Raw genomic sequence first — 12842 nt, forward strand, 5'->3', positions numbered from 1 at the left:
TGGGAGTTGACCGTCCACTCAGCGTCCCAACAGTCTAAGGAAGGCGTAGCAGCGTGGGCTCCACGGCAGGTGCAGTGAGGTAAATCACACTCGCCCAGGCTCCCCCATTCGTGGTGACAGAAATCCAAGCGTGGGGCCATTTAAAAGAGTAGTCGTGACAGCTTAGGAAGGAGGATCTGAAGCTTTCTTTGTTTTCTCCCTGGCAATATCTTTAGGGGCTTCTCCAAGTTTCTTGCTGAAGACATGTACAGGCCTTAATGAGGCTGGTCCACCATAGTCTTCCGATTCGAGGCACAGTAAGTGGCCCCTTTCTTTCCTTCTCTGCTTGACTTTTCCGGATTCCAAAGAGTGTTTGTCAAACTTCCGAAAAGATGATGACTGATGATTTTTACAAGGATGTGAACCGTGAAAAGTGATCCCATGCCCCGCAGGATGGGGTTTCACACTGACATTGCTACAGATCTACATTAGGTGGCAACAGCCCTGAACCCCCAAAGGAATCTAACAACATACAAGACAGGATTGTTTCTGGCCGGGTGCAGCGGCTCCCGCCTGTAGTCCCAGCACTTTGGGAGGCCGAGGCGGGTGGATCACGAGGTCAGGAGATCGAGACCATCCTGGCTAACACGGAGAAACCCCGTCTCTACTAAAAATACACAAAATTCAGCCGGGCGAGGTGGCGGGCACCTGTAGTCCCAGCTATTCAGGAGGCTGAGGCAGGAGAATGGCGTGAACCCGGGAGGTGGAGCTTGCAGTGAGCCGAGATTGCGCCACTGCACTCCAGCCTGGGCGACAGAGTGAGACTCTGTCTCAAAAAAAAAAAAACAAAAAAGACAGATTTTTTTTTTTTGAGGCAAGGTTTCGCTCTTGTTGCACAGGCTGGAGTGCAGTGGTGTGATCTCGGCTCACTGCAAGCTCCACCTCCCGGGTTCACGCCATTCTCCTGCCTCAGCCTCCTGAATAGCTGGGACTACAGGTGCCCGCCATCTCGCCCGGCTGAATTTTGTATTTTTAGTAGAGACAAGGTTTCACTATGTTGGTCAGTCCTCAAACTCCTGACCTCAAGTGATTCACCCTCCTCAGCCTCCCAAAGTGCTGGGATTACAGGTGTGAGCCGCTGCGCCTGACCTTTTTTTTTTTTTTTTTTTTTAAACACTGGGTCTCACTCTGTCGCCCAGGCTGGGGTGCAGTGGCACAATCACAGCTCACTACAGCCTCGGCCTCCCAGGCTCAAGTGATCCTCCCACCTCAGCCTCCTGAGTAGCTGGGACCACAGGTGTACACCACCGTGCCTGGCTAATTTTTGTACTTTTGTAGAGATGGGATCTCACCCTGTGGCCCAGTTTGGCTAAAAGCAGATTTTAAAGAGCAGTAAAGGTTTTTAAAACTTAATTGGTCTTTTGAACCAAAGTCCTCCCTTCTCCAGGTTTCTCTAGGTCATCTAGCACTTTGGTTGTTTGGTTAAACTGTCTTCATCCAGCCTCCTCAGCAGTCGAGCCCGGGCTCCTTGGCCCCATAGGCAGCTGCCCGCACTCACTCACTGCTCCACCCTCCCGCAAGGCCTCCCCAGCCCTCCCTTTTAAACTACCTGTAGTTTAAAACAGTTTGGTAAAGTAAACTTTTGTAAACAAAGATGAAAACGTTTGCTTTTTCTTCCTACTGATTTCTCCAAAATTCAAACTATTTGTGAGTACTCTTAGGACAATATGATCATTTGCATCGGTCCAATTAAACTCCATTCTCTCTTTTTTTTTTTAAGACGGAGTCTCATTCTGTTGCCCAGACTGGAGTGCAGTGGCGCGATCTCAGCTCACTGCAACCTCTGCCTCCCGAGTTCAAGCGATTCTCCTGCCTCAGCCTCCTTAGTAGCTGGGATTACAGGCACCTGCCACGGCAGTTGGCTAATTTTTTTAGTTTTTAGTAGAGACGGGGTTTCACTATCTTGGCCAGGCTGGTCTTGAACTCCTGACCTCAGGTGATCCGTCCACCTTGTCCTCCCAAAGTCCTGGGATTACAGGCACGAGCCACCACGCCTGGCCCCACATGGTCAAGGCACTGACTAAAATGTGATATTTGAAAATGTACACAGGGCCGGGAGCCCTGTAAGGTCCTCTGAGCTGGCCACACTATGGTCAAGCCATCCTGACATTCCCCCACCCTTGTGATAATGTACATTGTGATATTCCCAGTTCTTGTGAATGTACTTTGTAACATTCCTCCCTCCTCTTGTGACAATACACGCTCGCCGCCCTTATGAATGTACTGTGTAACATCCATCCCCTGCCCGCAAAAAATTGCTCCTAACTCCACCGCCTATCCCAAACCTATAAGAACCAATGATAAGCCTACCACCTTCGCGGACTCCTTTCTCAGACTCACCCCCTTGCACCCAAGTGAATAAACAGCCTTTTTGCTCACACTAAGGTTCAGGTGGCCTCTTATACGGACGACGCACGTAACACCTACATTCTTCTAGATTCATCTAATCTTTCTTTCTTCCATAGAATTACTAAAAATGGAAACTTCTCTGTTCCTGAAGTCCTATCAGCTAAAACTAGATGAATTCTCCAAAAGCAGCCTTGCGTCTGATGGGTGGGCCACACAAAAACTTCACAGTACCCCCTAATGCCATAATCAGAGACATTCAAACTGCAAACCAGGTTGCGAATCGGACGTTTCGTGCTGTAGACGGCTTTCCCCGGATGCCAGAACAGGACTCCTGTCACGACGAGGCTCTTACCCATCTCAGTGCCCACCTCTTCCATGGGGCAGGACACTGGTGTCGCTGAACCTTCACGATCCATGGCTTCTGCTGGCAACTCCACAGAACCTGACCCAGGAGATCCCTTAGTCCCGGCTGGTTAAGTAAGGAAATGCCTGTGCTGTTGCTGACACCACGTGCTGCACCTGGAGAAACTCCTCTGGGAAAGCTGAGACCCACATGCACAAAATAAGAAAACAGGTCACAGGGTCGCAGCTGGTCTCACCCACCCTGTGGCCATCTGATTTATTCCCCTGGTTGCCTTTACGCCTGGGTTCATGACTCAAAGCCATTACGCAAACTGGGATTGCCACATTACTATTAATTTTACCTTGTATTTCCCCTTTTCAAGCTTTGCGTTCGTTCCTTGTTAAATTTTGAAGTACAACTCCTAGCAGAATCATGCTGGCCCAGCGTGTCAAGATGGCAGCAAGAGACTCCAAAGCAGAAAAAACTGAACTCAGTAACGGGCCCCAGGGGGACTTAGCCCGGGAACCACGCTCTCCAAACCTCTCTTATTGCTCAACTGTGGCTAAAAGGGTTTTGACATTGACTCCTAGTCACCACCCACAGTAACCTCACCCAGTGTGCGGCAAGACCAGCAACCAGGACATCCCCAGGACATCAAAACCTAAGTACAGGGCCGCGCGCAGTGGCTCACACCTGTAATACCAGCACTTTGGGAGGCTGAGGCGGGCAGATCACCTGAGATCGGGAGTTTGAGACCAGCCTGGCCAACATGGTGAAACCCCATCTCTACTGAAAATACAAAACTTAGCCGGGTGTGATGGCGGGCGCCTGTAATCCCAGCTACTCAGAAGGCTGAGGCAGGAGAATCACTTGAACCCAGGAGGCGGATCGGAGGTTGCAGTGAGCCAAGATTGCGCCACTGCACTCCAGCCTGGGTGACAGAGTGAGACTCCGTCTCAAAAAAACAACAAAAAACTAAAAAGCTAAGTACAGAAAGACTGATCAGTGATGCCTGAGAAAGTTTTTTGTTTTTTTTTTTAAACAGAGTCTCACTTTGTTGCCCAGGCTGGAATGCAATAGCACGATCTTGGCTCACTGCAACCTCTGCTCCACCTCCTGGGTTCAAGCAACTCTCCTGCCTCAGACTCCCAAGTAGCTGGGACTGCAGACGCACACCACCATGCCCAGCTAATTTTTGTATTTTCAGTAGAGACAGGGTTTCACCATTTTAGTCAGGCTGGTCTCAAACCCTTGACCTCAGGTGATCTGCTCGCCTCAGCCTCCCAAAGTGCTGTTATTACAGGCATGGGCCATCTCACCTGGCCTCTTTTTTTTTCGAGACAGTCTTGCTCTGTCACTCAGGCTGGAGTGCAGTAGCGCAATCTCAGCTCACTGCAGCCTCTGCCTCCCAGATTCAAGCAATTCTCCTGCCTCAGCCTCCAGAATACCTGGGACCACAGGCGTACACCATCATGCCTGGCCAATTTTTGTAGTTTTAGTAGAGATGGGGTTTCACCATGTTGGCCAGGCTGGTCTCAAACTCCTGACCTCGAGATCCACCTGCCTTGGCCTCCCAAAGTGCTGAGATTACAGGCATGAGCCACCACATCTGGCTGCCTGAGAAAGATCTCCATCAAAGGGGGAAATATGGCCGAGCACAGTGTCTGACACCCGTAATCTCAGTGCATTGGAAGGCTGAGGCGAGAGGATCTTTTGAGGCCAGGAGTTCACAACCAGCCTTAGCAACATAGTGAGACCCCTGCCTCTGCAAAAAAATCCTTAAAAGTTAGCTGGGTCTGGTGGTGCACACCTGTGGTCCTAGCTACTTGTGAGATGGAGGTGGGAGGATTGCTTGACCCTGGGAGGTGGAGGCTGCAGTGAGCTTTGATTACGCCACTGCACTCCAGCCTGGACAACAGAGTCCCCTCTCTCAAAAAAAAAAAAAAAAATTGCCCGGGTGCAGTGACTCAAACCTGTAATCCCAACATTTTGGGAGGCCAAGGCAGGAGGATCCCTTGAGCCCAAGAGTTTAAGACCAACCTGGGAAACATAGGGAGACTCCATCTTTATTTATTTTTTAAAAATTTAAGAGGCCGGGCACGGTGGCTCATGCCTGTAGTCCCAGCACTTTGGGAGGCCGAGGCGGGCAGATCAAGAGGTCAGGAGTTTGAGACCATCGTGGCCAACATGGTAAAACCCCGTTTCTACTAAAAATACAAAAATTAACTGGGTGTGATGGCGCACGCCTGTAATCCCAGCTACTCAGGAGGCTGTGGCAGGAGAATCGCTTGAACCCGGGAGGTGGAGGTTGCAGTGAGCTGAGATCACACCGCTGCACTCCAGCCTGGAAAATAGAGCGAGACTCCATCTCAAAAAATATATATATTAAAAAATATTTTTAAAAAGGGGAAATAGGAAAGTTTTCAGAAGCAAAATGGAGTTATTAGTGTAAAAATAAAATCACCTGACAAATAGAGCCAGGGAAGATTATGAAGGGAGGGTTCTCAGCCTTGTATGCCTGATAAAAACTACCACAAAAGAGATGCAAAAACAACTTTGCCCAGAAAATACTTCTGCGAGGAAATCTGCCCAGCGACGGCCTGTCCAACCCTGGACTGGCATCATCTTGTCATTCATCCTCGTAGCCAAGGACAATCATTTCAAAACAATTATGTCATCCTCATTTTCCTTTAAAACCCTTTTTCTTCCTTTTCCCTCCTTAATATACACACAGTTTACTATGGCACACATATTCCCTCCCAAATAAATATCCACATCCTCTAGAGAGCCTCTTTCTGTTTCATATTTAGGTTAGGAGGTTCTAATTCCATTCTCCAATACAAGGAACTCAGGGCCAGGCACGGTGGCTGTAATCCCAGGACTTTGGGAGGCCAAGACAGGAGGATCACTTGAGACCAAGAGTTTGAGACCAGCCTGGGCAACCTTGTTCCTACTAAAAATACAAAAATTACCCAGGCGTGGTGGCATGCACCTGTGGTCCCAGCTACTCAGGAGGCTGAGGTGGGAGGATTGCTTGAATCCGGGAGGTTGAGGCTGCAGTGAGCTATAATCACGCCACTGCACTTTGGCCTGAGCAACAAAGTGAGACTGTGCCTCAAAAACAAACAAACAAAAGCAAACCAAGCAAACAAAAAAACACAAAACAAGGACTGGGGCAGGAAACACACAACCTTATAGTTGCAGAAGGTAAGAACGTGCTCAACACAAATAAAATCCCCAGTCAAGGGCAGGGCATGGTGGCTCATGCCTGTAATCCCAGCACTTTGGGAGGCCGAGGTGGACGGATCACCTGAGGTCAGGAGTTCAAGACCAGCCTGGCCAACATGGTGAAACCACATCTCTACTAAAAATACAAAAAATTAGCCGGGCGTGGTGGTGGGCACCTATAATCCCAGCTATTCAGCAGGCTAAGGCAGGAGAATCATTTGAACCAGGGAGGCAGAGGTTGCAGTGAGCCGAGATCGTGCCATTGCACTCCAGCCTGGGCAACAAGAGTGATACTCTGTATCAAAATAATAACAATACACTTTATAAATAAATAAATGTCACATGAGATCCAGACAGGGCCCTTGCACAGAAAAAAGGACATTAGAGAAAAACTCAGGGAACCTGAATAACATGCGGATTATGCTTAATGACAATGTATCATTACGGTTCATTCACTGTGACCAATGGACCATGATGAGATAAAATGTTAATTACAGAGGAGAGTGGGTATAAGGTGTATGGGCACTTCAGCCATTATGGAAACAATGTGGCAATTCCTAAGAAATTAAAAATAGAACTGCCACAGGGCCCAGCAGTCCTTCCCCTGGGCCTGTACCCAAATGAATCAAGCTCACCACCCATCTAGGTGTCCACACTCACACACGTCCACCACAGCACTACCCACAGCGGCCAAAGTGGGGAACCACCTGGGCATCCATCAGTGGCCGGACAGATAAGGAGAATGTGGTGTATATGATCACATGGAGGGAGATGAGGGACTATTGTTCAGCCTTAAAAACAGATCCTGCATTTGCTACATGGATGGACTGGGGGTCACGATGCAGCAAGACAAGCCAAACACAGAAAGAAACATCACAGGATCTCACAAATATGCAGAATCTTAAAAATAAATAAATAAGTAAAGGCAGGGGTATTGGGTGCGGTGGCTCACACCTGTAATCTCAGGATTTTGGGAGGTCAAGGTGGGAGGATCACTTGAGCTCAGGAGTTTGAGACCAGCCTGGGTAACATAGTAAAACCCCATCTCTACAAATTTTTTTAAAAATTAGCTCAGTGTGGTGGTGTGCACCTGTGGTCCCAGCTATCTGGGAGGCTGAGGCGGGAGGATTGCTTGAGCCCAGGAGGTCGAGGCTACAGTGAGCTGTGGTCGTACCACTGCACTCCAGCCTGGGCAAGACAGCAAGAAGCTGTCTCAAAATAATAAATAAATAAAAAGGCGGGGATCAAATATATAAAGACAGAATAAAACAGTGGGCGACAGGGTGAGCCCCTTCAAATGGGCTTGTGTGCACCTGAGGGCTACAGAGAATAATTATGTTCCAGGTGTTTGCTAATGCGTGGATCACGGCTGCTCTGACTGTGGGAGGAAGACGGGTGCCTGTGAGATGATGCAAAACACCTGTTCCACTGTGGTCACCAATTTACTGCATATACGCACCCTACAACACCACGATGTACACCTTAAATGCACACAATAACATTTATTTTAAAAAAAGATACGTGGGGCCAGGCGCAGTGGCTCACACCTGTAATCTCAACACTCTGGGAGGCCGAGGCGGGCAGATCACCTGAGGTCGGGAGTTCGAGACCATCCTGACCAACATGGAGAAACCCCATCTCTACTAAAAATACAAAATTAGCTGGGTGTGGTGGCGGGTGCCTGTAATCCCAGCTACTCAGGAGGCTGAGGCAGGAGAATCACTTGAACCCGGGAGGTGGAGGTTATGGTGAGCCGAGATTGTGCCATTGCACTCCAGCCTGGGCAGTAACGGCAAAACTCCATCTCAAAAATAAAAAATAAAAAGATACATGGGAACTTTCCTATATTTATAGTTTTTCTATAAATTTAACTTCTAAAAATTTAGAACTTTATTTTTAAAAAAACAACAGACTGCTCACTTCAGCAACACCTATCCTAAAACTGGAACGACACAGAGATTAGCGTGGCCTCTGCACGAGGATGACACAAAAATTCATGAAGTGTTCTGTAGTTTTATATTATAAATAAAAATAAAAAATAACACACACATACAAAACCGTGCCTCAAAACATGTCATCTAGGGGCTGGGTGCAGTGGCTTACGCCTGTAATCTCAGCACTTTGTGGGGATGAGGTGGGTGGACCACCTGAGGTCAGGAGTTCAAGACCAGCCTAGACAACATAGCGAAACCCCATCTCTACTAAAAACACAAAAATTAGCCGGGCGTGATGGCGCATGCTACTCTGGAGGCTGAGGCAGGAGAATCGCTTGAACCCGGAGGCAGAGCTTGAAGTGAGCCGAGATCGCACCACTGCACTCCAGCCTGGGTGACAGCGAGACTCCGTCTGAAAAAAAAACAAAAATATGTCAACTAGGAACACCTGTGTTCTGTGTTCTGTTCTGCCTGAGTCTGCTGCAAGGCCTGCCGGGGTGTGGCTGAGCTGCCTACGCCTCCGCCCACCTGCCCAACCTGCTCGCACACCACAGCCCATGGGTCCACTGGGAAAGCACCTCGGGTGCAGTGAGACCTCAGAAGCCGACCTCAGTTGCACGCAGGTGGGTGACAGGGCACGCAGCGTCATCTGCAGAGCGCCCAGTGGGCACTGCCTCCCGTGGCCCCTGGGCCTCAGGGTTTCCCAGGCTGGGTCAAAGCTAATTCCCCCAAATGCCATACAAAGTGACAGCAGATTATTTCCTCTGCAACAAATAGCTGAAATTAAGGAATGTGAAAATTTTACAAAGGCAATATTTGTTAACTTTAATAAATTCGAGATGAAGAGATTAATTTTGTTTTCTCATTATTGTTCAGAATGAGCACTTCTGGGATAAAGACATATTCAGCCGTCCTGAAATAAATAAATAACGGCACCCAGTTTTCTAGGTGGAGAGCCTGCAGAGAGGCGGCCAGGCTTGGACTCTGGTGTGAGCGCCCGGCCTGCGGCTCACCCTGGGATGTCCAGGGCGCCTGGGCTGCCTGGGCACCTGCTCTGGGTTGGAGTGGACAAACCTAGGCAGCGCTTGGCCAGCAACAAGGAGCTGGTGAGTACAGATCTCGTGATGGAGGCCAGCTAGGGGGGACGCTGAGAGCAGGGGGCCCAGAACCCACCCATGCGGGGCTACAGTGCGTGGGGATGAAGGGGTTTGGTTCTGTGGCGCCGCCCAAATCTCCTGTTGAAATGTAAGCCTCGTGTGTTGGAGGAGGGGGCTAGTGGGAGGTGATGGGCTCATGGGGGCAGATTTCCCCCTTGCTGCTCTCATGGAAGTGAGTTCTCACGAGATCTGGTTGTGTAAAAGTGTGTAGCACTTCCCTCTTCGCTCTGTCTCTCCTGCTCTGGCCACGTGAGACGTACCTGCGTCCTCTTCACCTTCCACCTTGAGAGCTTCCTGAGGTCTCCCCAGCTATGCTTCCTGTACAGCCTGTGGAACTGCGAGTCAGCTAAACCTCTTTTCTTTATAAATTACTCAGTCTCAGGTAGTTCTTTGCAGCGTTGTGAGAACGGACTCACATAGAGCTGAAATGCTGCCAAAGAGGTGCTGAGAAAGGGGAGAGCATCGTTTACCAGGAAGGGGGTGCACCCAGGAAGGGGGTGTAGCATGTTCACCACGGAAGTGCGAAGGCAGCCCAGGCGCCTGCCACGGGGGAATGCACAGAATGTGGGCCGAGCACGGTGGCTCATACCTGTGAGCCCAGCACTGTGGGAGGCTGAGGTGGGCAGATCACTTGAGATAAGGAGATCGAGACCAGCATGGCCAACACGGTGAAACCCCATCTCTACTAAAAATACAAAAATAGCTGCGCGTGGTGGCGGGCGCCTGTAATCCCAGCTACTCGGGAGGCTGAGGCAGGAGAATCGCTTGAACCAGTGGGGCGGAGGCTGCAGTAAGCAGAGATCGCACCGCTGCACTCCAGCCTGGGCGACAGAGTGAGACTCCATCTCAAAAATCAATTAATGAATTAATAAACATTCAAAAGTCAACAACAAGGGGTTGAGGACCTCCACTGGTGGTGTTCATGGCAGCAGGGAAGCCAGGTACCAGTGCATGAGGATGTGGAACCAGGACTACAAAGACGCTGGGCTGAGGAGAAGACCAACCAGGCTGGGGCTGGCATAGGGTCCAGGGAGGGCCCATCTCTGAAATGGGTGACATAAGCCAAACACAGTGCTTTGTGCTCAGGCCTCTCTTCATTGGGCTTCCTGTCACTTACACACAAAGAGCCTTGAATGGAATTCACCGTGAGTGATACAACCAGGGGCACAGCACCCCCTCCTCACTGCCTGACCCAAGGGTCCTGGGTCCCCACAGGAGTGACCGTGGGCAGGGCCACCCGGGGGCTGCCCATCAGAGTGTCTGCACCCGGATGGCTACATTCCAGGGCTGGGCACCTCTGGCTTTCCTAGAACCTTCATGTCACAGCTAGGAGCCGCAAGTGTGTGCCCCACAGAGCCCCAGCAATAGTGCCCAACTGTCATTTGCCCATCTTCATGGTCCACAGACATCGCTACCTGAGTCTCCAGGCAGGGGCAGGAAATGAGCTGATGGGCCCAGCCTAGGTTTAATGGTCCAGGCATGGGGCAGCGTCACTAAACCCTGGGCTGACAGGGACAAAGGTGGCTTTTCTAAAGGAAATTGCAGGATAAGGGAGATGGATAATAGGCAAGGCTGGATCAAGGGGCTCAGAAGATATGAGGCAATGTGTGTGTGCGTGTGGTAAACACAAATACAGTATATGGTTATTGTGGGCCTTTTCTGCTTTCTGCTTTTCTTGTTTCTCATAAATTGTTTAATTTGCTCAACAATATGTCTGAGGCTGGCCACAGTGGTTCATGCCTGTAATCCCAGCACTTTGGGATGCCGAGCTGGGTGAATTACCTGAAGTCAGGTGTGGCATTTGAGACCAGCCTGGCCAACATAGTGAAACCCCATCTCTACTAAAAATATAAAAAGTAGCTGGGCGTGGTGGCGTGTGCCTGTAATCCCAGCTACTTGGAAATCTGAGGCAGGAGAATTGCTTGAATCTGGAAGGCGGAGCTTGCAGTGAGCGGAGATTGCGCCACTGCACTCCAGCCTGGGTGACAGAGCAAAACTCCATCTCAAAAAAGAAAAAATCCAACAATATGTCTGAGTGGCCCTGCTGATACACTTGGATCAAATCCCTTCTTCCTGGCTTCAAGGCAGTATTCTGTCTTTGGGACAGGTCCCAGAGTGGTCAGCCCAGGGCAGCCACCAGCTGACACAGCAGCTTCGTGGGTCTTGGAAAGGTGCCTGATTCCTCACGGGCTATGGCCCCACCGTGGGGCCATGGATCCATAAACAGGGTGCAGGTGGGACTCCAGCCTCTACCCACGCCCTTGGCCACAGCCAGCAGGACACATGGCGCTGGATCAGCCAGTCGGCCATGGGTGGGCACGTGGGCAGTTTCCGAATTCTTTCCTATTACAAATCACACTGCAACACCATGCTTGCATTAGCCTTCCCGTGCAAAGACGGGAGTGTCACTCCAGAGCAGACACCAAGAACGCAGGCCGCGGAACACACGCTTCTTGAATTATAATAGCTGCTACCTGGTGGCCCTCCCGAGGGGCTGTACCAGGAGCCCGAGTGCCCACTCCCCACACCCTCCTCTGCACATGATAATATGTGATTTTTCGCCTCCCTCCCTCCCTTCCTCCCTCCCTTCCTTCCTTCCTCTCTTCCTCCCTCCCTCCCTCCTTTTTCTTTCTCTCTTTTTCTCTTTCTCTTTCTTTCTTTTTCTTGGCAGGGTCTCGCTCTGTCTCACTGGAATTCCCGTGCTTAAGTGATCCTTCCACCTCAGCCTCCCAAGTAGCTGGGACCACAGGCACACACTACCATGCACGGCTATTTTTTTGTATTTTTAGTAGAAACATGGGTTTTGCCATATTGGCCAGGCTGGTCTCAAACTCCTGAGCTCAAACGATCCGCCAGCCTCGGCCTCCCAAAGTGCTGGGATTACAGGTGTGAGCCACCGTGCCCAGTCATGATATTTCACCGTTGCAGAGCTGATGGGGGAAGAGCGACTTCTTGTGAGGCTTGGATCTCAGCTGCTTTCAGACGTCTGAATCAGGTGGCAGGCTTGAAGGGAACACAGCAGCCACGGTGCCACACAGCTGCTTTGAAGAAGGCCACATTCCCGATGTCTAACCAAGCATCTCCAGGTCACCAGCCGCCACCAGGCCTTTCTGGGGAGAACTGTGGCCTGCCTGTAAGGCCCCTTCTCACATTTGTACACCCCAAGCCACTGTCGCCCATAAACAAGCCATCTCCCTTCACTGCCAGCAAGCCCCGTGGTGAAGCCTCTTGCCAGCACCGAGCCACAGCCCCTTGACAGCGTCCTGTTGCAAGTCTCAGATGCGTACGAGCCCCGTGACGCAGTGGGGGTGGTGGCCGCATCGCCTCTTCTGAGCCCTTGACCCAGCTTTGCCTGCCATCCACCCTCCCTTCCTCTGACTTCCTGTAGAGAATCCCTTCCAGCCCAGGGCTGCAGCTCACTTCCCTGCCCCTGGCCCCACAATCAGTTCCTGACCCAGAATCCAGAAAGAGGTGGCCTTGGGACCGTTGGTTGAGAAAGCGTCTGTCTCTGGCTGGGCCTGCTGCGCAGGAAGGATGACGGGAGCTGCCCTGGGCCGTCTGTGCCCCACACAGAGCTGGAGTGAGAGAAATCCCGTTCTGATGCTGTTGCCGTGTGACTTGGTCCGGCCCTGCCTGACTTTAGCACACGCTGGGACACCACCGTTCCTGAGCCCCACACACTTCCTTTCCTTGACTACAGCCGCTTTGGCTGGGTCTCTGCTCTGGAAACAAGGGTGTCCTGATGCACTTGGTCAAAATCCCGGATGAGGCCAGGCGTGGTGGCTCACTCCT

The 12842-nt window shown here is 50.8% G+C and overlaps 1 non-coding gene across 1 annotated transcript; it reads left to right on the top strand.

Moving 5' to 3' along the window:
- The first annotated feature begins 7871 nt into the window (after positions 1–7871).
- LOC114671143 (U6 spliceosomal RNA) lies at positions 7872–7975 on the top strand. The gene has a single exon (XR_003721039.2). It is a non-coding gene; the product is annotated as a U6 spliceosomal RNA (small nuclear RNA).
- Positions 7976–12842: the final 4867 nt, after the last annotated feature.

This window comes from Macaca mulatta, chromosome 11, assembly GCF_049350105.2.
Source record: "Macaca mulatta isolate MMU2019108-1 chromosome 11, T2T-MMU8v2.0, whole genome shotgun sequence".
Classification (NCBI taxonomy): domain Eukaryota; kingdom Metazoa; phylum Chordata; class Mammalia; order Primates; family Cercopithecidae; genus Macaca; species Macaca mulatta.